This window comes from Siphateles boraxobius, unplaced genomic scaffold (assembly GCF_051911475.1).
Source record: "Siphateles boraxobius isolate OS27281-9 unplaced genomic scaffold, OSU_SipBor_1 19, whole genome shotgun sequence".
In the NCBI taxonomy this organism is placed as follows: domain Eukaryota; kingdom Metazoa; phylum Chordata; class Actinopteri; order Cypriniformes; family Leuciscidae; genus Siphateles; species Siphateles boraxobius.
In genome coordinates this window covers 9,179,078-9,204,479 of record NW_027508799.1, presented here as the reverse complement: position 1 = coordinate 9,204,479, position 25,402 = coordinate 9,179,078, and the positions used below count along the sequence as shown (strand labels likewise).

Below are 25,402 nucleotides of genomic sequence, written 5' to 3'. Positions count from 1 at the left end.
AACGTTTTTAGCAAATTAGAAATGGGTGAGGGAATGTTTTTTAAAAGTGACAAAGGAAGAAAAGAGTTGAAGCTATTAATGGAAGAGAATAATATGATCGATGTATGGAGAGAAAGAAATGAAAAAACGAGAGAATATTCAAGAAGACAATTAGTGGGGAATTTTATGTGCAAAACAAGAATTGATTTTATATTATGTACAAGGAACGTTGAGGATTTTATCAGTAGTATTAAATATGAAGAAACAAGTCTAAGCGATCATAAACCAATTTTTATGCAAATAGACTGGAGTTCTATTAAAAGAGGGCCGGGAGTATGGGTTTTAAACACAGAGATTTTAAAGAATGAAGATTATATTTTACATGTTAAAGAGATTATTGAAACTGAAAAGGAGAACAAAATGTATATTGAGGATAAAAGAATATGGTGGGAAAATACAAAATATTTAGTTAAAAAATGTACTATGAAGTACTGCAAGTTAATACAGAAAAGTAAGAGAAATACGGAGAGAGAAATAAGAGAAAAATTGAAAAAAGAATTAAATGAAATTGGGAAAGATATACAAAAAATAAAAGATTTAGAGGGTAATTTGAAAGAAATGGAGGAGGAGAAATATGAAGGAGCAAGACTAAGAAGTAAGGCAAAATATTAGGTGGAGGGCGAAAAATGTACAAAGTTCTTCTTCCATCTAGAAAAAAAGTAGAGGGAAAGCGAAAATGATAAAAGAAATTAGAGGAAATAATGGAGTGGTTGTGGAAACAAACGAGGAAATACTAAAGGAAATAAAAGCATACTATGAGAATTTGTTTAGTGCAGAGGGAGTGAAAGAAGAAGAGAAACTGCAGTTACTGAAACAAATAAAAACAACCATTGGAGAACTAGACAAAAAAGAGTGTGATGAAGATATAAGAGACGAAGAGATAAAAAGAGCAATAAGTGAATTAAACAAAAAGAAAAGTCCGGGTATAGATGGTTTGGGGAGTGAATTTTATATAGTTTTAAAAGATTTTTTAACTAGCATTTTAAAATAAGTATATGTAGATATTTTTAAGAAAGGAGAACTGAATGAAAGAATGAGAATGGGTTTAATAAAATTGATATACAAGCGAAAAGGAGAGAAGATAGATTTGAAGAAATACAGACCAATTACAATGTTGAATACAGACTTAAAGATTTTATCGAAAATTTTAGCCAACAGATTGAAGGAAGTAATGCCGAGTATAATTAAAACCAACCAAGCGTACGGAGTGAAAGGTAGAGACATAGCAGACACAACATTAAGTATAAAAGATACAATAAGATACATGCATGAAAAGAACAAAAAAGGGTACATAATTAGTTTGGATTTTGAGAACGCGTTTGACAGAGTAGAACACGAATTTTTATTTGATATTTTAAAAAGTTTTTGTTTTGGAGGGAATTTTATTAAATGGATAAGAATTTTATACAAAGGAGCAATAACAAAAATTAAATGTAATGGCTTTTTAACACAGTGTTTTAAAGTTACTAGATCCATAAGGCAAGGATGTCCACTTTCAGCTCTTTTATATTTGTTAGTTTCTGAACCACTAGGCCTGGCCACAAAACAAGAAGAGGGAATTAATGGAATAGGCATCGAGGGAGAAGAAAACAAAATTTTTCAAAATGCGGATGATACTACAGTGATAGTAAAGGATCTAGAGAGTGTTAAAAAAGCAATGAGAATCGTAGAAGTGTTTTGTAAGGGATCAGGAGCAAAAGTAAATGCAGAAAAACAGTGTATATGAGATTTGGAGGGGCAGAAGATTTAACAAATAGTTTTGCTTTTAAGGAAACAAAAGAAATGAAGATTTTAGGGGTTTTAATGGGAATATATGAAAAGAAGGTAGGAGAAACAATGTGGGAGGAATTATTAGGGGGTATTGAAAGGAGGATGAACTTTTGGAAACTGAGAACTTTAACTTTGAAAGGGAAGGTTTTAATTCTGAATGTTTTAATGTTTTCTAAATTATGGTATGTTTTATATGTGTCATCCATGCCATTGTGGGCAGAAAAAAGGCTGAAAAAATGTTTTTTAGATTTTTTATGGGAAGGGAAGCCAGCAAGAATTGCGTACAACACATTAATAGGAGAAGTGGGGAAGGGAGGTTTGGGCTTAATGGTTTTTGAACAAAGAAAGAATAGTTTAAGAGTAAAAATAATACAAAAGTACTTGAATGAAGAGAACAAAACAGCATGGAAAAAGACGATGGAATATTTTTTAAGTAAATGTGGGAATTTTACACTTGGAGATAATGTACTGTGGATGAGAGTAAAGAAATGGATGACAGAGGAGTTGCCGGATTTTTACAAAGAATTGATGAGCGCCTGGGGTAAATTTTTAACTAATGTACATTTTAACCTAAGAGGTAGAGAGAACATTTTAAATCAGCCTTTATTATTAAACAATGGCATTTTAAATCAAGGAAAGGAGATATTTTTTAAGAACTGGTGGGAGCTGGGAATCACAAGAGTAAGAGATGTTTTATATGAATTTAAAGATGGATTTTTACCAGTGCAGTATATTGTGGACATAATGGAGGAGGCAAAGGAGGATTTTAGCAGACAAGAGATAATTAATAAATATTAAATAATCAAAAAGGCAATACCTAAAGACTGGATAAAAAGGATTGAAAGTATGGAAGAGGGGACAAATGGAAAGGAAGTGTATGTGAAGTTGAGAGAAAAATTGTATGGTTTTAAAACATGTACGGTGAAGATGCTTTATGTTTTTTTTAGAGATGGTGTTTTTAAAGAACCAATTGTTAATGGATACTGGGTGCAGAAATGTAAAGATCTAAAAAAAGAGTGTATATGGAGAAACATGGGGGGGAGATATGTGGAAACAAAATTGGGATGTTTGAAATATTTTATAAGGCTTAAAGTGGTTTTTACTGAGGCTGTTTCAAATAAACTAGGAATGGAACAAAACGCTTTGTGTAAAGTATGCCAAGAAAAGGAAGAGTGGATTTTACATATGTTTTTATATTGTAAAGAACTGGAGGAATTTTTAAAGAAATGTAAATGTTTAATTAAAGAGTTGACTGAGGAGTGGGATGAAAATGTAATGTAATGGAATAGAGTTGTGATGTTTGGTTGGGAAAATAAGTGTGAAAACAAAAGTTTTATAACTCTGTGTGTAATGTTAATGAAAAGTGCAATATGGGAGAGAAGAACTGTGGCTAAAAAAGAAAAATTGTGTTGGATGTTTGGACTGTGTTTAAAAGGAAAACTGAATTATATATTGAAAGACTGTATTTGTATTTTAAAGGTGAAAATATTGTTCATGCTTTTTATGATGTTTTTACCCCAAAAGTTTGTTGTGTTTTAGAAGATTTAATTTGGAAGCTGCCCGGAAGTGAAGGAGTTTTTTTTTTTAAATGTGTATTTAAATGGAAGATATGTGATGTAGAGATGTATGTAGAAGAAAATATGTAGTTTTTATTGTATTTATTTTTATTGTATTTTATTGATTGAAATTTCTTAATAAAAAATAAAAAATAAAAAAGCGTGGTGCTAACAACGCCAAGGTCGCGGGTTCGATCCCCGTACGGGCCACTAATTTTCTCTCTGGGACCTTCGACTCTGCTCTTCTCGAAAATGACGGGAGGTCTCCCAGACCTGCCTGCTGGCTAAACCACACGAGGACCAGGCCGAAATAGCTCAGTTGGGAGAGCGTTAGACTGAAGATCTAAAGGTCCCTGGTTCAATCCCGGGTTTCGGCAGAGGAACCACGTCCGCCTCTTTTAGGCGAGGCGGTCCATTGACCAAACGCTAGCTCCTGTCTACCTGATTCCACCTAGCCTCATCGCTATCCGCCTCTCAGACAGCCAGCCAGCAGGGTGTGTTGGTTCCATGGTGTAATGGTTAGCACTCTAGGCTTTGAATGCAGCCATCCGAGTTAAAATCTCGGTGGAACCTTTTTAGGTTCTTTGCGGAAGGGAGGGGAAAAACAGAGGTGATGCGCAACTGCTGACATGGCGGTGAAATTGGCACTCTCAAACCGAGTCGGAATTGGGGAAACATGGGCTTAAAAAGCAAAGGCTTCATTTGCTCATTGCTATCGAGCTTCTGGACTGAATGACTTAACTCTCTGCTGCTCATGGGAAAAGTTGACACATGCCAAGGTTCCATGGTGTAATGGTTAGCACGTTGGGGCAGAGCTGACTGCTACCAACCACGTCCATAGGTGGCGGATAATGGACAACCCTTCAGATATGAAGGTAAGCTACGAAATAAGCTGGGGGCTACGTGTGATGGTCCCCAGTCGAATAAGTAGCCGTGGACCAACAGCGGAGGTCTATCAGGTATGGAGGGACTAGTCGAGTGGCATCACTAGATCCGCTGTTAAAACTCCATTTATGCCAATGATACTCCTCGACATGGCGAGTTCAGTCCGCCATCATCTAAGACTGCTGCCCCCACTGCCCTGTGGGTTGTCTTCCGTGAGCATTTCATCTCCTCAAGACAAGGCCGCATTGGGGACACGCGAGAGGCAGGCTCAACAAAGGACAGAGACCTGGCAGCCCCCTGCAATTCCACCGTCCATCCGGTTGTCTAGAGTTCATCTCCTGCCACTGGAAAATGGATTTTGGAGTGAAGCTGTGGAGATAGGGTCTGCGCACCCGTCTCTTCACATTAAATCCATTCTTTGCGCATGCTGTCACTTCACCGTACAACTCCTTCGGCGACAGGGCAAATGCGACGGGAGCAGGTCTTGGATCAGACTGGCAGCCTCTAGCCTGAGCCCTGCACGGAGGCGGCACAAATGTGATGGTCGCTGCGAGGACGGGTTGGAACAGCGTCCACCTTCGGCAGCTTCTTGTGCGACTGAGCAGCCCTCTTTAGGGTCCGCACTGCTCACCCCCTGCCGAGGGGAGGGTCTAGAAAAGGTGACCCAAACATTGCCTGTTCCCTACACTCCTGGGCGGCCCACCGCAGTCGACAAGGCATCCCATTACGCGGTCGAAAATATAAATATAGTTCTAAACTACTAAACCTGGCTACATGGAACGTACAAAAACTTCTTGATGTGAAGATTAGAACTGACAGACCCCGCAGACACACTGCCCTGGCGAGCTTAAAAAGTACAATATTGACATTGCAGCTTTGAGTGAGACCCGGCTCGCAGGAGAGGACTCCCTAATAGAAGTCGGGCAAGGATACACCTTCTTCTGGAAGGGTCTTCCAGAAGATACCCGCCGTCTACATGGAGTAGGTTTTGCTATCAAGAGCAGACTGCTCCTGAACATTCCAGAGTCTCCTGTGGGAATCAGTAAGCGACTGATGACTTGGCGCATTCCTCTTGCAAAGGTTCGCTATGCAACATTGCTAAGTGCTTATGCGCCAACTCTGGATGCTGAAGAAAGCATCAAAGACGTCTTCTACGAGTCTCTTGACGCAGCTCTCCTTAAAGTTCCTCACACTGATAAACTTGTGCTTATGGGAGACTTCAATGCCAGAGTAGGCTCCAACAACATGCTCTGGTCTGGGGTAATTGGGAAACATGGATTAGGCAACATAAACAGGAATGGTCTGCGACTACTTTCCCTCTGCTCTGAGCACAAACTGGTCATAACCAACTCAATTTCCCAAATATAAAAACAAATATAAAGCATCATGGATGCACCCCAGATCCAAACACTGGCACCTACTCGACTACATAATTACCCGGCAACAAGATCTACATGAAATCTCCATTACCCGAGCAATGCGTGGTGTGGAGTGCTGGACAGATCATCGGCTGATCAAATCCAAGATACACCTAAAGGTCCGACCCCAACACACTAGGCATCAACCCTCAAGGCGGCTCAACTTCCGATCCCTAAAATCCCCTGATGTCATTGCTACGTACCGTCGCTGCTTGGCTAATAACCTTTCCTCTGTTTTCATTCATCCCCTACACAATACAGCGGAAAGCGTATGGGCTAATTTTAGCTCAGCCATACAACAAGCCGCTACTGACACAATTGGTTTCACTTCTAAGCGTCACCATGACTGGTTTGACGATAGCTGCCCCGAAATATTGGTCCTTCTGGAGGAGAAGCGTAAAGCCTTCACTGCTCACCTCTTCAATCCACAATCTCCCTCTTTGCACTCACACTGGAGTAATATCCCTGCTGAGGTGCAACGCCTGCTTCGCATAATGGAGAATGATTGGTGGCTTAGGAAAGCCCATGAAATCCAAGGATATGCGGACACCAACAACTCTCAAGCCTTCTACGATGCAATAAAATCACTATATGGACCCCAAAAACGTAGAATCACCCCTATCAGATCTGCAGATGGTACAATTCTGCATAAGGACAAACAAAAAATTCCTGTGCGTTGGGCTGAGCATTTTAACACCCTTGTCAATCAAAAAAATCTGACCGACCCCACTGTCACTGGAAAGACTCACACATTGTTACCATTCACAAGAAAAAAGGTGACAAGTCCATCTGTGGTAACAGTCGTGGCATATCCCTGCTCTCTGTGGCAGGGAAAGTTTTAACGAGGGTCATGCTGTCCTGTCTTACCAAGAGCATCACAGAAAGGATCCTTCCTGAGTCACAGTGCGGCTTCAGGAAGGATCGCTCCACCTCCGACATGATCTTTGTCCTGCGCCAAATGCAAGAGAAGGCCAGAGAACAGAAAAAAGACCTGTTCATTGCCTTCATCGACCTTGCAAAAGCTTTTGACACCATTGACCGTCAAGTCCTCTGGGTCATTCTGGAGAAGTTTGGGGTGCCACCAAGATTTCTGTACATTCTACAACAGTTTCATTTTGGCATGCAGGCTTGTGTGACTGTGGGTACATCTCAATCTCCCTCCTTTCCTGTGCAGGTAGGAGTGAAACAGGGGTGTGTACTGGCGCCAGTGATCTTCAACCTCTTCCTGGCAGCAGTCACCCTCCTCTCCCGCAATTCCCTCAGCCCCGATGAGGGTGTTTGCCTGCAGTTTCGTCTGGACAGGAACTTCTTTGACCTTCGCCGCCTGCAAGCCATCACCAAGTGCACTACTCTCACAATTCATGAACTGCAATATGCCGATGACTGTGCCCTCCAAGTCCACAGCCCTACCACAATGCAGCACACACTGGATGTTGTATGCGCAGTCTAGCTTGTGGCCTACAAGTTAACATTCAAAAGACAGAGATCATTGTACAGACCATGGTCCCTACCCCCACACCCCCTGAATTCTATATTCATGGTTCACCAGTAAAGGTTGTTCAGCACTTCAGCTACCTTGGAAGCATTTTAACACCCACATGCTTCATAGACAGCGAGATCCAGGCACGCTTTAATCTCGCCTCCTCTGCCTTTGGCAGACTTCGAGCTCGAGTCTTTGGTAATAAAGATCTCCGTACTTTCACCAAAGCGGCCGTTTACCAGGCAGTCTGCGTTTCCACCCTACTGTTTGGTGCAGAAGCATGGACTCCCTACCGCAGGCATATTCGGTGTCTTGAGGGTTTTCATATCAGATGTTTGCAGAGTATACTAGGTGTCACATGGAAAGACAAAATCTCCAACACGGACATCCTCCAGCGCACCAACTCCAGCTGCATGTAAGCAATCCTTGCTAAGCGGCAACTGCGATGGATCGGACACGTTATCCGCATGCCCTCCCACCGCCTTCCCCGGCAAGTCCTCTATGGACAGATACATGCAGCCAACAGGAGACCTGGGGGTCAGAAGCGTCGATACAAGGATCATCTCAAGGAGACCCTGAAAAGCTGTGGCATCAGCCCTGGAGTTCTGGAAACAAAAGCTGCCAACCATCAGGCATGGAGTTCTGCATGTGATCTGGGGGCCCAACAGATCGAATTAAAGCGTGCCCAACATAGAACCGAGCTACATCAGCGCAGACTTAAACGCGCACAGCCACAACTATATCCACACCCAGAATCAGCATTCACTTGTCATTACTGCAGTAGGACATGTGGCTCTCTGATTGGGCTTCACAGTCACCTTCAATGGCACCGCCGTCAGCAGCGGTTGCACCAACACTCCAATAATGCATCCTAGAAGTGACGTCATCTTCGAAATCGATGGACAGCATAAGAAGCACTCTGGGCTCTGAATCCAGCGATCCGAGTTCAAATCTCGGTGGGACCTGCTTTTGGTAGCGCTCTACCATTTGAGCTAATTCCCCTCGATGATGGAGAGAAGGTATCCATCGCTCTCGAAGACAAAGGCGAGGCGCGATCCCTAGCACGTGTGCATGTGCTGCAGCGTGATTTCCAATTACCACAAACAAAAGAGGCCGCATTTCCTCTGTGCTGGCAACTTAGCCCTGGCTACTTTTTAATTGTAGATTTAATTAAAATATTGCACTTTAAGACATGCAAGCGGAATAAACTGTGACTAGGAGTTACAGTTCATTTTTCGGACGCGTTTCAGAATGATCCTCAGTGACGAGAGAAGGTAAAACGCGCATCATGTTTATTTTTCTTTATTTGACGAAAAGCACAACACTTTGTTTTTATTGTGAGTACCCACAAAAAATAGACACTTAACAGGATGTAATGATGTACAGCACTTATATGTAAGATCAAAATCAACAGAGTAATTTGAGTCTCTTTTGCACTGATAAGGAAAAAAGTGAGCTGGTATCGCCGCTTTGTTTACTACAGTTACCACGTCCGGAACCTTTTTAGTTTCTTTGCGGAAGGGAGGGAAAAACAGAGGTGATGCGCAACTGCTGACAAGGTGGTGAAATTGGCACTCTCAAACCTAGTCGGAATTGGGGAAACATGGTGTAATGGTTAGCACTCTGGGCTCTGAATCTAGCGATCCGAGTTCAAATCTCGGTGGGATTGCTTTTGCCAGGAATGTGTGCAGTACCTCGTTCGAAAAAACCTTTTCGGCAGCACTGAGCCGCAAGAGCTCATCTAGGGAGTGCCCCTTGAAGGGGGGCGCAAAAAGGATGAACAGCACTGGAGAATGCACTGGAATTGGGGAAACATGGGCTTAAAAAGCAAAGGCTTCATTTGCTCCTTGCTATCTCGCTTCTGGACTGAATGACTTAACTCTCTGGTGCTCATGGGAAAAGTTGACACATGCCAAGGTTCCATGGTGTAATGGTTAGCACTCTGGGCTCTGAATCCAGCGATCCGAGTTCAAATCTCGGTGGGACCTGCTTTTGGTAGCGCTCTACGATTTGAGCTAATTCCCCTCGATGATGGAGAGAAGGTGTCCATCGCTCTCGAAGACAAAGGCCAGGCGCGATCCCTAGCACGTGTGCAGGTGCTGCAGCGTGATTTCCAATGACCACAAACAAAAGAGGCCGCATTTCCTCTGTGCTGGCAACTTTGCACTGGCTACCTTTTAATTGTAGATTTAATTAAAATATTGCGCTTTAAGTCATGCAAGCGGAAATGTTTGCGGCCCGGCAGCAGCGGGGAGGACATATGTTTCGCCTCGTTGGTCTAGGGCAGGGGTCGGCAACCTATTTGTCATAAAGTGCCATTTTTAAGTTTCCGAGTTCATCAGTGTGCCATAACCCCCCCTCCCCCCCATGTTTAAATAAACATAAACATATTTTAAATATTCATAATGGCTAACACAGAAATGGTACAGAAATTAAAATGTTTCTCATGAAATTTGTTTTAGATTTGTCATCTTTGTTTTCAGGCCTAAATTAGACTTTGAAGAACAGATTGGACCTGGTCATTCGTGTTTTTACTGACTTCTTTCAGTTTTGTTAAAAGTGTTAAACTTCCACTTGGCAACATAACTGCATCTCACTACTTTTAATGAAGACAACTGTGTGTTGAGCTTCAGAATGTAAGCTAAACTTTCAGTTTCATTTGCGCAGTTTGCACGTCGGCTTGCTGAAGAGATGCGTGTTGCAGCAGCGCTGTCATATCTATAAACCGGGAGCCGTTATAACACTCGCATGGTTTTTTTTTTTACCAATGTGGGAGGAGTAAAATTTACATTTGTGACTTCAACAAGCATATATAATGCATGTATGCATTTTGTTCATTTTCATCTGGAATATGTAAAAGTGTGCTCTCAATCAGAGGGCATTTGTCTCACGATTGGATAGCTTTCTAATCAGAGAAAAAACATGAAGTGATCAGGTACGCATGAACGGAGTTTCCACATGCATCGCAGTCATTTTAATATGTATGGAATGTTTAATAAGGACTCTTTACACTTGGTTGAAATTTATAGCATTAACTATTTACAGCGGAACGAGCTTTAAGGTGTCAGTTGGATAACTTGTTTGCGCTGATGCACAGTGGTCAGCGCGACCACTCTGACCAATGGTTTGTTAGAGCTGCACGCTTTCATTGACTTGTGCAGTTTAATACTCACACTTTAATAATATTAATAACTCCTAACTTAAGTTAATAAAACAAGCTGTTACTACAAGGAATTATTACATCAATAAGTAGATCTGTATATGTGGGAGGTAGGCTACTTTATCTGAATGAAATACATACACCCCTCTCGCGCTTGCTTGCGTGCCAGCGATTAACCCTCCGCGTGCCAGTGTTGGCACGTGTGCCTTAGGTTGCCAACCCCTGGTCTAGGGGTATGATTCTCGCTTAGGGTGCGAGAGCTCCCGGGTTCAAATCACGGGCGACCCCATTATTAGGCTTTGCTTTTAATCTCTTCAGCCTGATTAGGGCAACCCGGATATTTCTGAGAAACTGGGGATAAAATGTGACAGAGAGAGGCCGGTTAGCTCAGTTGGTTAGAGCGTGGTGCTAGGTCAAGGTCGCGGTTTCGATCCCCATAAGTTCCACTCATTTTCTCTCTGGGACCTTCGCTCTGCTCTTCTCGAAAAGGACGGGCGGTCTCCCAGACATCCCTGCTGGCTAAACGACATGATGACCTGGCCGAAATAGCTCAGTTGGGAGAGCGTTAGACTGAAGATCTAAAGGTCCCTGGTTCAATCCCGGGTTTCGGCAGAGGAACCACGTCCGCCTCTTTTAGTCGAGGCGGTCCATTGACCAAACGCCAGCTTCTGTCTACCTGATTTCACCTGGCCTCATCGCTATCTGCCTCTCAGACAGCCAGCCAGCAGGGTGTGTTGGTTCCATAGTGTAATGGTTAGCACTCTAGGCTTTAAATCCAGCGATCCGAGTTAAAATCTCGGTGGAACCTTTTTAGGTTCTTTCTGGAATGGAGGCAAAAAACAGACGTGATGCGCAACTGCTGATGTGGCGGTGAAATTGGCACTCTCAAACCGAGTCGGAATTGAGGAAATTTGGGCTTAAAAAGCAAAGGTTTCATTTGCTCCTTGCTATCGGGGTATGATTCTCGCTTAGGGTGCGAGAGGTCCATGGGTTCAAATCCCGGACGAGCCCATTGTTAGGCTTTGCTTTTAATCTCTTCAGCCTGATTAGGGCAACCAGGATATTTCTGAGAAATTTGGGAAAAAATGTGACAGAGAGAGGCCGGTTAGCTGTTGGTTAGAGCGTGTTGCTAATAACGCCAAGGCCACGGGTTCGATCCCCGTACGGGCCACTCATTTTCTCTCTGGGACTTTCGCTCTGCTCTTCTCGAAAATGACGGGAGGTCTCCCAGACATCGCTGCTGGCTAAACCACAAGAAGACCTGCCTGAAATAGCTCAGTTGGGAGAGCGTTAGACTGAAGATCTAAAGGTCCCTGGTTCCGTTTCGGCAGAGGAACCATGTCCGTCTCTTTTAGTCGAGGCGGTCCATTGACCAAACGCCACCTCCTGTCCACCTGATTCCACCTAGCCTCATCGCTATTTGCCTCTCAGACAGCCAGCCAGCAGGGTGTGTTGTTTCCATGTTTTAATGGTTAGCACTCTAGGCTTTGAATCCAGCGATCCGAGTTAAAATCTCGGTGGAACCTTTTTAGGTTCTTTGCGGAAGGGAGGTAAAAAACAGAGGTGATGCGCAACTGCTGATGTGGCGGTGAAATTGGCACATTATAAGTTAACATGGGTTAACTTATAAAAAAAAAAGCAGACATGGACTTTTCCGGCAATGGCTGACTCGCTTTCCACACTGGAAACCGAGACCTCTTTGGGTAGAGAGAGGGCTAATAGATGCGCCCAACGTGGGGCTCGAACCCACGACCCTGAGATTAAGAGTCTCATGCTCTACCGACATAGCTAGCCGGGCCACTGCGGTGAATTGCTTCGGGCTGGTCCCGGTCTTTATCCGTGCCTAAATTGCGCCCGTGAAAGGTAGCCTCACATTTCGCACAGGCTTTGCATAGCCTCTTGTGGGTAAAGTCCGGGTTAAGCCTAGAGGTAGGCTTAGAGTGTACTTTGTTTGTTTGAGCCATATCTGTTGTTGGGGGATACAATTTGACCCAGTAGAGCAGGCCAATAATATGCACAACCCGGAGCTAAAGTTCCGTTTCGGTCTGTCGAGTGAGAGAGCGGTTACCGAAGGCAAACTTCCCCAAATATCCAAAGGCAAAAGTGAGTCATACAACAAAGAGTTGGAGGGACACAACCTCCAACCGGAGGCAAAAATGCTGGTACATATAGGCCTTTGCCGAATCGATTGACCTCATGCCTGAGAGCCTTATGAGAACAAAATCCACGTTCGATCAATGTCGGAAGTTATTACGGATGCTCGATGGTGTTTTAAAAGGAGTTTTGAGCAGGACCTCTCTGGAACATAGACCTCCACCACCCGGAACAAAACATGAGCATTCCATCCACGCGCCACAGCAAACATAAGCTGATGTAAACTTTCACAACACCCGCTGTCTTCTTTGAACAAAAAGCAACTGACCAAGCTGTAAACACTAAAAGGGGCCAAGAAACGTCGTGTCATGCGTCCGAAATGACACGGATGTGTTAGTTGACACACATGTGCTAAATTCTGCAGCTGGGTTGGTTGTGGCATGGCAGGACGTCAACGAAAAACACCATTCGTCCCTGGGTGGGCTCGAACCACCAACCTTTCGGTTAACAGCCGAACGCGCTGACCGATTGCGCCAGAGAGATCTACGGCGAGCCAGTCCATGGGTTAACTTATAACAAAAAGCAGACCTGGACTTTACCGGCAATGGCGGACTCGCTTTCCACGCTGGAAACCGAGACCCCGTTGGGAAGAGATAGGGCTAATAGATGCGCCCAACGTGGGGCTCGAACCCAAGACCCTGAGATTAAGAGTCTCATGCTCTACCGACTGAGCTAGCCGGGCAACTTTGGTGAACTGCTTCGGGCTGGCTGTGGTCTTTATCCGTGCCTAAATTGCGCCCGTGAAAGGGAGCCTTACATTTCGCACAGGCTTCTAGTCCCTCAGAATTAGAGTCCATCTTGTTACGGCATGATTTCCCAATTTTTTTGGGCTCCTGTGAATATCACACAGTTTAACAAAGATAGACTCTACCAGGCGGCAACAGTCTGGCCACTGAGCAGGGGATCCTGTTGACCCAAGGACGCAACGGGTCATGCTGTCCACACCAGGCGTGAATTTAGGCTTGGTTTTTGAGCACCTGGAGCGTCCTGTTGTAAGACGCACCTGGTGCCGGGCAGCGTACGTCACTCTCTGCTGGTCATACGGAAGCAGGCTTTGCCATAGGGCAATAATGGTACTGGCCTGCTGGTGGCTCAGAGTTTGCCCAGTTTCCACCCTAAGCCCCACCAAGTAGCCTGCCAGGTTGTCCACTCTCTCTATCCTTGGTACACTGCGCTCATCCACAGCCTGGTAAAATATAAGAGTAAATCAATGTTAAAAAGATACAATATCACAAGCAGAAGAACAACACAACCATCACAATGTACTTGTCACAAAAAGTCTTACCAGCGGTTGCTCAGGCACTGGTTGCACTGCTGGAGGAGCAGTGGCTGCACCAACAGAGACAGTGAGAGTGGTCGGGAGAGAAAGGATGGAGAGGTAGGTGGTCATGGCAGATGGACCAGAGGCGGTGTGGGTGGTCAGGGCAGATGGACCAGAGGCGGCGTGGGTGGTCATGTTGGATGGACTAGAGGCGGTGTGGGTGGTTGTGGCGGATGGACCAGAGGCGCTGCGGGTGGTCATGGTGGATGGACCAGAGGCGCTGTGGGTGGTCATGGTGGATGGACCAGAGGCGGCGTGGGTGGTCATGGTGGATGGACCAGAGGCGGCGTGGGTGGTCGTGGAGGATGGACCAGTCATGGCAGATGGACCAGAGGCGGCGTAGGTGGTCGTGGAGGATGGACCAGAGGCGCTGTGAGTGGTCATGGTGGATGGACCAGAGGCGCTGTGGGTGGTCATGGTGGATGGACCAGAGGCGGCGTAGGTGGTCGTGGAGGATGGACCAGTCATGGCAGATGGACCAGAGGCGGCGTAGATGGTCGTGGAGGATGGACCAGAGGCGCTGTGAGTGGTCAAGGTGGATGGACTAGAGGCGCTGTGGGTGGTCATGGTGGATGGACCAGAGGCGGCGTGGGTGGTCGTGGAGGATGGACCAGTCATGGCAGATGGACCAGAGGCGGCGTAGGTGGTCGTGGAGGATGGACCAGGGGCGCTGTGAGTGGTCATGGTGGATGGACCAGAGGTGCTGTGGGTGGTCATGGTGGATGGACCAGAGGCGGCGTAGGCGGTCGTGGAGGATGGACCAGAGGCGCTGTGAGTGGTCATGGTGGATGGACCAGAGGCGCTGTGGGTGGTCATGGTGGATGGACCAGAGGCGGCGTGGGTGGTCGGGGAGTATGGACCAGTCATGGCAGATGGACCAGAGGCGGCGTAGGTGGTTGTGGCAGAGGATGGACCAGAGGGCACCCTGGTCATCCAGTTGTAAGACTGAAAAAAGGGGGAAAAAAACATGTTTATGGAATTTAATTTATCTTTTTTACTTTGCTTTTTTATTAATCTATTTACTCTTTAGATTGTATTAATGGTATTTAGTTTGTTTCTATTTTTCTTTTCATTGTGCTATACAAATAAAGTTAATAGTGCTATACAAATAATACTACTTGTACTTTTATTATTAAGAATAGTTACCAGTTGTTGATTAGGTGCTGCTGTGGTGTTGTTAGCAGACCCAGTCTGGACAGAGGCAGGATTGCTGGCTACGCTGATTGTGGTGGGTGATGAGCCAGGGGACAGGTCCAGCACCTCAATAGTGGGATCCAGGTTAAGGTCCAAACTGACATCTCCGAATCCCTCATCCTCCAACTCCTCCTCCGTGCCCACATCCTCCAACATCTGTTCTGTCACCTCAGAGTCAGGATCCACGTCCTGCATGGCCTGCCCTGTTTGACGGTACAGGTAATCTATACCTATGAGTTCACCTGGGACAGACAGGAGAACACAGTAGAGGGAAATCAGTTTTCAGAAAAATAATATAAATATTCTATTTTTATTTAATCTAAAAAGCAATTTAAAGCTGAAACTCACCAGTATAGACAGATGGTGTCTGAAAAGACGGTACAAGCTGTCTCCCAAGTACCTTAACACTGTGGGTGTTGACACAGTGCACCAGGTCCCCGGAGTAGCTTAACAGGGACGGAGGTGTGCCTGCCAGAGATGCCATTTTACGGTCCTGATTCCACCTGTTCAAGCCTTCCAGGAGGTACAGCTGGAAATTTAAGCTGTTGGCGCTTGTTCCTTTAGATAAGATCAATAACGTTACATTACTTTTTTTGTGCTATGCTATTTGAAAGACATTCATTGAGTCACCCTTAATATTTCTGATGAATAATGATTTATACTGACCTTGAATGAACCTGTTCAAGTGTAGATGAAAGGACTCCAGTGATGTGGAGCCCCTTGCGCATCTGTATTTTGGCAGCACAATACCATCTTTGGTGGTGGTGCCAGTCTGTGTGTAGAGCAGCACACCTGGTTCATCCTGAATGCACTTTACGTGCCTCATCTGGACTTGCCAGATGTGCTGCATCCTCTCCTGGTCCAAGAGAGGGACACCAAGAAGGTGTTGCTGCTCTCCTCTTGTCCGCCTTCGGCAGTGCAGGGCCAATTCATCCTTGGTGATCCGTTGGTCCACCATAGTGTCGGTGATACCAGGGACACCTTCATGTTTCAGCTGCTCCCTCTTGGCCTGCCTCAGCAGAGACACATCCCCACTGTCCCATTCAAAAATGCAGCAAGACATGCGTGCCATGAAAATGGGGTAAAGAGGATGTGCATCTTTAGTGCACCCAGCTGCCAGTCGCCGCATGAAATGGTAGATGTCCAGCTTCACCACCAAGTCTGGCCACCCACCAAATCGCTGCTTGAACTTGGTCTGCCCAGTGCCCTCCCGACAGCAGTAGCAGTCCACATAGAGGAGCTGAGGCGGAGCCACACCCGCATCAGTGTACCTCCGGATGAGGTCAGCTGCCATTCGGTCCAGGGCTGGACCCTCCTGAGCTGTCAGAACACTAATGAGGATCTGGCCCACCTCATTGCTGACAGATGTTAGCCCCATAGCTGTCCCCTTTGCAAACCCCGACAGCTTCTTTGTGATCTGTAATCACACAGAAAAGACAGTGAGTGATGCTAAATTATTTATATATGGAACATTACATACATACTACTGTACTACTACTAATGGTGTATTTTCAATTCTTTTGATTGAAATGTAAAAATAGTTACCTTTTTGGTTGAGTCCATCTTCAGAATGCAGCCATATGTGGACGTTATGCTGGCTTTAATGTGGTCAATCCTGCACAAGATATCTCACCCATAAACAGCCAGCATCCACCTGTGGGAGGGGATAGTTTCGGGCTCAGGTGGCTCCTGAAACCTCACAGGGAGCAGGCTTGGCTGGGAGATGAAGTCTGAGCAGGCACCAAGGTATTCGCAAAGCCACTCCAAGTTATCGGCACAGCCACTCCTCGCTGTGGTTCTCCCGCAGCTGCCTCACTAAGCGAGAGGGGCTGTTGCCCAGGGCCCTCTCCCTCAGGAACCTTATGACCCGCATGTCACAGGCATACCTGAATAAAACAAAGGGAAAGAGAGACAGAAAGACACAAACATTAAAACCAGCTCATCTCAATTGTGTTTTAAATGACAAACATTTGTTACACAAGCTAAGTAATCTCAGTATACTCACTTTCGAGTTAGGATCAGCCTAAATTCCAGTCTTTGGGCTAAGTCCAGCTGGTCCAAGATGGCCTTGCTGGTGGAAATTAAGGCCGTTTTGCACCCACTGCACCAGAGAGCCTCCGTGATCATAAGGTAGTACTGGTCCACATCCAGAACCTGACGGGCTTTCTTGTGTGCCCCATAGCCTGTGAGCTGTCTCCCACACACAGGACAGGACAGCCTGACCTTCCAGAGGTGGTATGGCATCCACATGCCAGTGGTGGCATGGCAGGACGTCAACGAAAAACACCATTCGTCCCTGGGTGGGCTCGAACCACCAACCTTTCGGTTAACAGCCGAACGCGCTGACCGATTGCGCCACAGAGACCTACGGCGAGCCAGTCCATGGGTTTGATTCTAAAAAAAAGCAGACCTAGCCTTTTCCACGCTGGAAACCGAGACCCCGTTGGGAAGAGAGAGGGCTAATAGATGCACCCAACGTGGCCTCGAACCCACGACCCTGAGATTAAGAGTCTCATGCTACACCGACTGAGCTAGCCGGGCAACTGCCTAAATTGCGCCCGTGAAAGGGAGCCTCACATTTCGCACAGGCTTGGCATAGCCTCTTGCGGGTAAAATCAGGGTTACCACCCTAAGCCCCACCAAGTAGCCTGCCAGGTTGTCCACTCTCTCTATCCTTGGTACACTGCGCTCATCCACAGCCTGGTAAAATATAAGAGTAAATCAATGTTAAAAAGATACAATATCACAAGCAGAAGAACAACACAACCATCACAATGTACTTGTCACAAAAAGTCTTACCAGCGGTTGCTCAGGCACTGGTTGCACTGCTGGAGGAGCAGTGGCTGCACCAACAGAGACAGTGAGAGTGGTCGGGAGAGAAAGGATGGAGAGGTAGGTGGTCATGGCAGATGGACCAGAGGCGGTGTGGGTGGTCAGGGCAGATGGACCAGAGGCGGCGTGGGTGGTCATGTTGGATGGACTAGAGGCGGTGTGGGTGGTTGTGGCGGATGGACCAGAGGCGCTGCGGGTGGTCATGGTGGATGGACCAGAGGCGCTGTGGGTGGTCATGGTGGATGGACCAGAGGCGGCGTGGGTGGTCATGGTGGATGGACCAGAGGCGGCGTGGGTGGTCGTGGAGGATGGACCAGTCATGGCAGATGGACCAGAGGCGGCGTAGGTGGTCGTGGAGGATGGACCAGAGGCGCTGTGAGTGGTCATGGTGGATGGACCAGAGGCGCTGTGGGTGGTCATGGTGGATGGACCAGAGGCGGCGTAGGTGGTCGTGGAGGATGGACCAGTCATGGCAGATGGACCAGAGGCGGCGTAGATGGTCGTGGAGGATGGACCAGAGGCGCTGTGAGTGGTCAAGGTGGATGGACTAGAGGCGCTGTGGGTGGTCATGGTGGATGGACCAGAGGCGGCGTGGGTGGTCGTGGAGGATGGACCAGTCATGGCAGATGGACCAGAGGCGGCGTAGGTGGTCGTGGAGGATGGACCAGGGGCGCTGTGAGTGGTCATGGTGGATGGACCAGAGGTGCTGTGGGTGGTCATGGTGGATGGACCAGAGGCGGCGTAGGCGGTCGTGGAGGATGGACCAGAGGCGCTGTGAGTGGTCATGGTGGATGGACCAGAGGCGCTGTGGGTGGTCATGGTGGATGGACCAGAGGCGGCGTGGGTGGTCGGGGAGTATGGACCAGTCATGGCAGATGGACCAGAGGCGGCGTAGGTGGTTGTGGCAGAGGATGGACCAGAGGGCACCCTGGTCATCCAGTTGTAAGACTGAAAAAAGGGGGAAAAAAACATGTTTATGGAATTTAATTTATCTTTTTTACTTTGCTTTTTTATTAATCTATTTACTCTTTAGATTGTATTAATGGTATTTAGTTTGTTTCTATTTTTCTTTTCATTGTGCTATACAAATAAAGTTAATAGTGCTATACAAATAATACTACTTGTACTTTTATTATTAAGAATAGTTACCAGTTGTTGATTAGGTGCTGCTGTGGTGTTGTTAGCAGACCCAGTCTGGACAGAGGCAGGATTGCTGGCTACGCTGATTGTGGTGGGTGATGAGCCAGGGGACAGGTCCAGCACCTCAATAGTGGGATCCAGGTTAAGGTCCAAACTGACATCTCCGAATCCCTCATCCTCCAACTCCTCCTCCGTGCCCACATCCTCCAACATCTGTTCTGTCACCTCAGAGTCAGGATCCACGTCCTGCATGGCCTGCCCTGTTTGACGGTACAGGTAATCTATACCTATGAGTTCACCTGGGACAGACAGGAGAACACAGTAGAGGGAAATCAGTTTTCAGAAAAATAATATAAATATTCTATTTTTATTTAATCTAAAAAGCAATTTAAAGCTGAAACTCACCAGTATAGACAGATGGTGTCTGAAAAGACGGTACAAGCTGTCTCCCAAGTACCTTAACACTGTGGGTGTTGACACAGTGCACCAGGTCCCCGGAGTAGCTTAACAGGGACGGAGGTGTGCCTGCCAGAGATGCCATTTTACGGTCCTGATTCCACCTGTTCAAGCCTTCCAGGAGGTACAGCTGGAAATTTAAGCTGTTGGCGCTTGTTCCTTTAGATAAGATCAATAACGTTACATTACTTTTTTTGTGCTATGCTATTTGAAAGACATTCATTGAGTCACCCTTAATATTTCTGATGAATAATGATTTATACTGACCTTGAATGAACCTGTTCAAGTGTAGATGAAAGGACTCCAGTGATGTGGAGCCCCTTGCGCATCTGTATTTTGGCAGCACAATACCATCTTTGGTGGTGGTGCCAGTCTGTGTGTAGAGCAGCACACCTGGTTCATCCTGAATGCACTTTACGTGCCTCATCTGGACTTGCCAGATGTGCTGCATCCTCTCCTGGTCCAAGAGAGGGACACCAAGAAGGTGTTGCTGCTCTCCTCTTGTCCGCCTTCGGCAGTGCAGGGCCAATTCATCCTTGGTGATCCGTTGGTCCACCATAGTGTCGGTGATACCAGGGACACCTTCATGTTTCAGCTGCTCCCTCTTGGCCTGCCTCAGCAGAGACACATCCCCACTGTCCCATTCAAAAATGCAGCAAGACATGCGTGCCATGAAAATGGGGTAAAGAGGATGTGCATCTTTAGTGCACCCAGCTGCCAGTCGCCGCATGAAATGGTAGATGTCCAGCTTCACCACCAAGTCTGGCCACCCACCAAATCGCTGCTTGAACTTGGTCTGCCCAGTGCCCTCCCGACAGCAGTAGCAGTCCACATAGAGGAGCTGAGGCGGAGCCACACCCGCATCAGTGTACCTCCGGATGAGGTCAGCTGCCATTCGGTCCAGGGCTGGACCCTCCTGAGCTGTCAGAACACTAATGAGGATCTGGCCCACCTCATTGCTGACAGATGTTAGCCCCATAGCTGTCCCCTTTGCAAACCCCGACAGCTTCTTTGTGATCTGTAATCACACAGAAAAGACAGTGAGTGATGCTAAATTATTTATATATGGAACATTACATACATACTACTGTACTACTACTAATGGTGTATTTTCAATTCTTTTGATTGAAATGTAAAAATAGTTACCTTTTTGGTTGAGTCCATCTTCAGAATGCAGCCATATGTGGACGTTATGCTGGCTTTAATGTGGTCAATCCTGCACAAGATATCTCACCCATAAACAGCCAGCATCCACCTGTGGGAGGGGATAGTTTCGGGCTCAGGTGGCTCCTGAAACCTCACAGGGAGCAGGCTTGGCTGGGAGATGAAGTCTGAGCAGGCACCAAGGTATTCGCAAAGCCACTCCAAGTTATCGGCACAGCCACTCCTCGCTGTGGTTCTCCCGCAGCTGCCTCACTAAGCGAGAGGGGCTGTTGCCCAGGGCCCTCTCCCTCAGGAACCTTATGACCCGCATGTCACAGGCATACCTGAATAAAACAAAGGGAAAGAGAGACAGAAAGACACAAACATTAAAACCAGCTCATCTCAATTGTGTTTTAAATGACAAACATTTGTTACACAAGCTAAGTAATCTCAGTATACTCACTTTCGAGTTAGGATCAGCCTAAATTCCAGTCTTTGGGCTAAGTCCAGCTGGTCCAAGATGGCCTTGCTGGTGGAAATTAAGGCCGTTTTGCACCCACTGCACCAGAGAGCCTCCGTGATCATAAGGTAGTACTGGTCCACATCCAGAACCTGACGGGCTTTCTTGTGTGCCCCATAGCCTGTGAGCTGTCTCCCACACACAGGACAGGACAGCCTGACCTTCCAGAGGTGGTATGGCATCCACATGCCAGTGGTGGCATGGCAGGACGTCAACGAAAAACACCATTCGTCCCTGGGTGGGCTCGAACCACCAACCTTTCGGTTAACAGCCGAACGCGCTGACCGATTGCGCCACAGAGACCTACGGCGAGCCAGTCCATGGGTTTGATTCTAAAAAAAAGCAGACCTAGCCTTTTCCACGCTGGAAACCGAGACCCCGTTGGGAAGAGAGAGGGCTAATAGATGCACCCAACGTGGCCTCGAACCCACGACCCTGAGATTAAGAGTCTCATGCTACACCGACTGAGCTAGCCGGGCAACTGCCTAAATTGCGCCCGTGAAAGGGAGCCTCACATTTCGCACAGGCTTGGCATAGCCTCTTGCGGGTAAAATCAGGGTTAAGCCTAGAGGTAGGCTTAGAGTGTGCTTTGTTTGTTTGAGCCATATTTGTTATTGGGGGATACAATTTAACCCAGTAGAGCAGGCCAATAATATGCACAACCCGGAGCTAAAGTTCCGTTTCGGTCTGTCGAGTGAAAGAGCGGTTACCGAAGGCAAACTTCTCCAAATATCAAAAGGCAAAAGTGAGCCATACAACAAAGAGTTGGAGGGACACAACCTCCAACCGGAAGCAAAAACGCTAGTACATATAGGCCTATGCCGAATCGATTGACCTCATGCCTGAGAGCCTGATAGGTTACAAGTTACCCGTGCCCTCCTTATGAGAACAAAATCCACGTTCGATCAATGTCGGAAGTTATTACGGATGCTCGATGGTGTACAACGCTCGATGACCTCTCTGGAACACAGGCCTCCACCACCGGGAACAAAACATGAGCATTCCATCCACGCGCCACAGCAAACATAAGCTGATGTAAACTTTCACAACAGCCGCTGTCTTCTTTGAACACAAAGCAACTGACCAAGCTGTAAACACTAAAAGGGGCCAAGAAACTTGTGTCATGCGTCCGAAATGACACGGATGTGTTAGTGGACACACGTGTGCTAAATTCTGCAGCTGTGTTGGTGGTTGCATGGCAGGACGTCAACGAAAAGCACCATTCGTCCCTGGTTGGGCTCGAACCACCAACCTTTCGGTTAACAGCCAAACTCGCTGACCGATTGCGCCACAGAGACCTACGGCAAGCCAGTCCATGGGTTAGCTTATAAAAGAAAGCAGACCTGGACTTTTCCGGTAATGGCGGACTCGCTTTCCACGCTGGAAACCGAGACCCCGTTGGGAAGAGAGAGGGCTAATAGGCTCAAATCCTATTAGCTTCATCCTATTAATAAGCTTCAAATCCCGGACGAGCCCATTATTATGCTTTGCTTTTAATCTCTTCAGCCTGATTAGGGCCACCAGGATATTTCTGAGAAATTGGGGATAAAATATGCCAGAGAGAGGCAGGTTAGCTCAGTTGGTTAGAGCGTGGTGCTAATAACGCCAAGGTCGCGGGTTCGATCCCCGTATGGGCCACTCATTGTCTCTCTGGGACCTTCGCTCTGCTGTTCTCGAAAATGACGTGCGGTCTCCCAGACATCACTGCTGGCTAAACCACACAAGTACCTGGCCGAAATAGCTCAGTTTGGAGAGCGTTAGACTGAAGAACTAATGGTCCCTGGTTCAATCCCGGGGTTCGGCAAAGGAACCACGTCTTCCTCTCTTAGTCAAAGTGGGCAATTGACCAAAAGCCATCTCCTATCTACCTGAATCCACCTAGCCTCATCGCTATCTGCCTCTCAGACAGCCAGCTTGCAAGTTATGTTGGTTCCATGGTGTAATGGTTAGCACTCTGGGCTTTGAATCCAGCGATCCGAGTTCAAATCTCGGTGGAACATATTTAGGTTCTTTGCAGAAGGGAGGGAAAAAACAGAGGTGATGCGCAACTGCTGACGTGGCGGTGAAATTGGCACTCTCAAACCGAGTCGGAATTGGGGAAACATGGGCTTAAAAAGCAAAGGCTTCGTTTGCTCCTTGCTATCGTGCTTCTGGACTCAATGACTTAAATCTCTGCTGATCATGGGAAAAGTTGACACACGCCAAGGTTCCATGGTATAATGGTTAGCACTCTGGGCTCTGAAATCAGCGATCCGAGTTCAAATCTCGGTGGGACCTGCTTTTGCCAGGAATGTGTACAGTACCTCGTTCGAAAAAACTTTTTCGGCAGCACTGAGCCGCAAGAGCTCATCTAAGTAGTGCCCCTTGAAGGGGGGCGTAAAAAGGATGGACAGCACTGGAGAATGCAGGCATCGATCCCGCCACCTCTCGCTTGCGCCTACTGCTTCCTACCGATTGAGCCAAAGTAAGCCCAAAGTAAGCCCACGTGAGCCAATTGTGTTTCTCTGCTGTGGCTTACTTTTGACCAATCGCGTTCTCTCCTGTGGCTTACTTTTGACCAATCGCCTTTCTCTCCTGTGGCTTACTTTTGACCAATCGCGTTTCTCTCCTGGCTCTGCTCCTGTGGCTTACTTTTGACCAATCGGCGACCGCTATTATTATCGTCATCTTTGCAATCTTTTCAACAGGTAAGTCTATTCTTCACGACTGTATAATCGATCATTATTTATTCATAAACAGTGTTTGTTTTTAGACAATTAAACATGCCAATAAAGCTAGCTAGCGTGTAATAGCACACGTTTTCTTCTGTACATGTGAACCTGCAACTTAACCATGATATACAGTAAAAAACATGTCACTACTGTCAAGATAATTAGCCGACCGCTAATTAAGCTATATCCTCCTTAAACCATTTTTTTGTCGTTGTTAATTTTGTTGTTGTTTTTTTGTGTCATTCATTACATTATTTTGAGCACAAGAAGATTTTTACTAAAACCTTTAAAAAAAAAGTTTATTTCATATATGTTATACTATATTATGTTATACACCAGTATACATATTTATGTTCTCTTTTTAAATACTATGTTATACATATTTAAAAAGACATGAATAGGCAAAAACAAGTGTTTTTTTGTTTCAACAAATGATTCTCAACTATGTTATAAAAGATATACCAAAACGATTTGATATACCATTTTAAGTTTTAGATCTGTTTGATGATCATATTATTATGAATTGTCATAAACGCCTTTATGTTATATTTGGTGTTTCTTAGTAATCTCTGCCACAAAAGCTAAAAAAAACAAAATGATTTAAGCATGGCATGATACCAGCAAGAAAGTGTTATTTATTTTCTTATTAATAAGTTCATCACACTATTTACAATTTGTACACAAGGCAATTCAAAGTTATTCACAGTTGTATAAAAAACAATAATGCTTATGCTCATAATAATAATAATCATTAATTATTATAATATTATAATAATTAATTACATAAAAAAACAAATGCTGTAGTAAAATACTTTCAGTTGGAATATGACAGCTATGTAACATTCTGTTTATGCCTGTGTCCTTTCAGATTATGTATGCATACCCGGTTTTACGAAGAACCTCTGAGGGTCGACTCCTTATGGGGCCAACTGAGGAGGCCAATAGGAGGGAGATCGTGTTGGCAGGGAGGGCCAGGTGTAAGGAGGAGGTCCTGGCTGAGGCCACTGCCTTTGTGAGGCAGAATGGAGGGAATCCTGGAGACCAGTTCCTGCTTCTGGCTCACTGCAAGATCCAGTTTGGGAAACACCAGGGTCAGAGGTTCCTGTGGCTGCTGGAGAACTCACTGGGTTATGCCTGCTATCTGGTCAGCAGCATTTTGGGGGAGGAGGAGAGGGACAACCCGCTGTCGGCCAACAAACACCTGTTCCTCAGATACACCTCGCAGATCAGGGAGGTAGGCGAGGCTGTGGAGGTGTATTAGAAAAAACAGGCCATGCTGCAGGAGGCCCAGAGGACAGGAGACTCTGGATGTCTGATGGTGGAGTTTGGGGATTTTAATGGTAGGTCAATGAAGGAGGTGTATGAGGACCCAAGCAAGGAGGCCCAGGCACTCATCACCTACCTGAAGAAGGCAAAGGCCAGGCCTAACACCAATATGGCCCTTTTCAAAGCATACGTGCTGAAGAGGCAGGCTCCAGCCCACGTGCCCACCACCACTGTGCCCACTGCATCTGTCCTCACTGCTGCTGTGCCCACTGCCACTGTGTCTGTTCCTCCTCCACCTACTGCCACTAAGAACAAGCCACTGCTGGCGACCAATGTGAAGGCCCTGTTGGCGCGGGG

The 25,402-nt window shown here is 46.4% G+C and overlaps 11 non-coding genes and 1 pseudogene across 11 annotated transcripts; 6 read left to right on the top strand and 6 right to left on the bottom strand.

The window, feature by feature from the left end:
• The first annotated feature begins 3,669 nt into the window (after positions 1-3,669).
• Positions 3,670-3,742, top strand: trnaf-gaa (transfer RNA phenylalanine (anticodon GAA)). Its single transcript has one exon. It is a non-coding gene; the product is annotated as a tRNA-Phe (tRNA).
• Positions 3,743-4,216: 474 nt separating this feature from the next.
• LOC143741414 (uncharacterized) lies at positions 4,217-7,118 on the top strand (annotated as a pseudogene).
• Positions 7,119-9,064: 1,946 nt separating this feature from the next.
• trnaq-cug (transfer RNA glutamine (anticodon CUG)) lies at positions 9,065-9,136 on the top strand. The gene has a single exon. It is a non-coding gene; the product is annotated as a tRNA-Gln (tRNA).
• A 1,711-nt stretch (positions 9,137-10,847) lies between these two features.
• On the top strand, positions 10,848-10,920 carry trnaf-gaa (transfer RNA phenylalanine (anticodon GAA)). Its single transcript has one exon. It is a non-coding gene; the product is annotated as a tRNA-Phe (tRNA).
• A 1,113-nt stretch (positions 10,921-12,033) lies between these two features.
• trnak-cuu (transfer RNA lysine (anticodon CUU)) lies at positions 12,034-12,106 on the bottom strand. The gene has a single exon. It is a non-coding gene; the product is annotated as a tRNA-Lys (tRNA).
• A 765-nt stretch (positions 12,107-12,871) lies between these two features.
• Positions 12,872-12,945, bottom strand: trnan-guu (transfer RNA asparagine (anticodon GUU)). The gene has a single exon. It is a non-coding gene; the product is annotated as a tRNA-Asn (tRNA).
• A 126-nt stretch (positions 12,946-13,071) lies between these two features.
• On the bottom strand, positions 13,072-13,144 carry trnak-cuu (transfer RNA lysine (anticodon CUU)). Its single transcript has one exon. It is a non-coding gene; the product is annotated as a tRNA-Lys (tRNA).
• Positions 13,145-17,268: 4,124 nt separating this feature from the next.
• Positions 17,269-17,342, bottom strand: trnan-guu (transfer RNA asparagine (anticodon GUU)). The gene has a single exon. It is a non-coding gene; the product is annotated as a tRNA-Asn (tRNA).
• Positions 17,343-21,297: 3,955 nt separating this feature from the next.
• trnan-guu (transfer RNA asparagine (anticodon GUU)) lies at positions 21,298-21,371 on the bottom strand. The gene has a single exon. It is a non-coding gene; the product is annotated as a tRNA-Asn (tRNA).
• Positions 21,372-22,292: 921 nt separating this feature from the next.
• On the bottom strand, positions 22,293-22,366 carry trnan-guu (transfer RNA asparagine (anticodon GUU)). Its single transcript has one exon. It is a non-coding gene; the product is annotated as a tRNA-Asn (tRNA).
• A 266-nt stretch (positions 22,367-22,632) lies between these two features.
• On the top strand, positions 22,633-22,706 carry trnai-aau (transfer RNA isoleucine (anticodon AAU)). Its single transcript has one exon. It is a non-coding gene; the product is annotated as a tRNA-Ile (tRNA).
• A 290-nt stretch (positions 22,707-22,996) lies between these two features.
• trnaq-uug (transfer RNA glutamine (anticodon UUG)) lies at positions 22,997-23,068 on the top strand. The gene has a single exon. It is a non-coding gene; the product is annotated as a tRNA-Gln (tRNA).
• Positions 23,069-25,402: the final 2,334 nt, after the last annotated feature.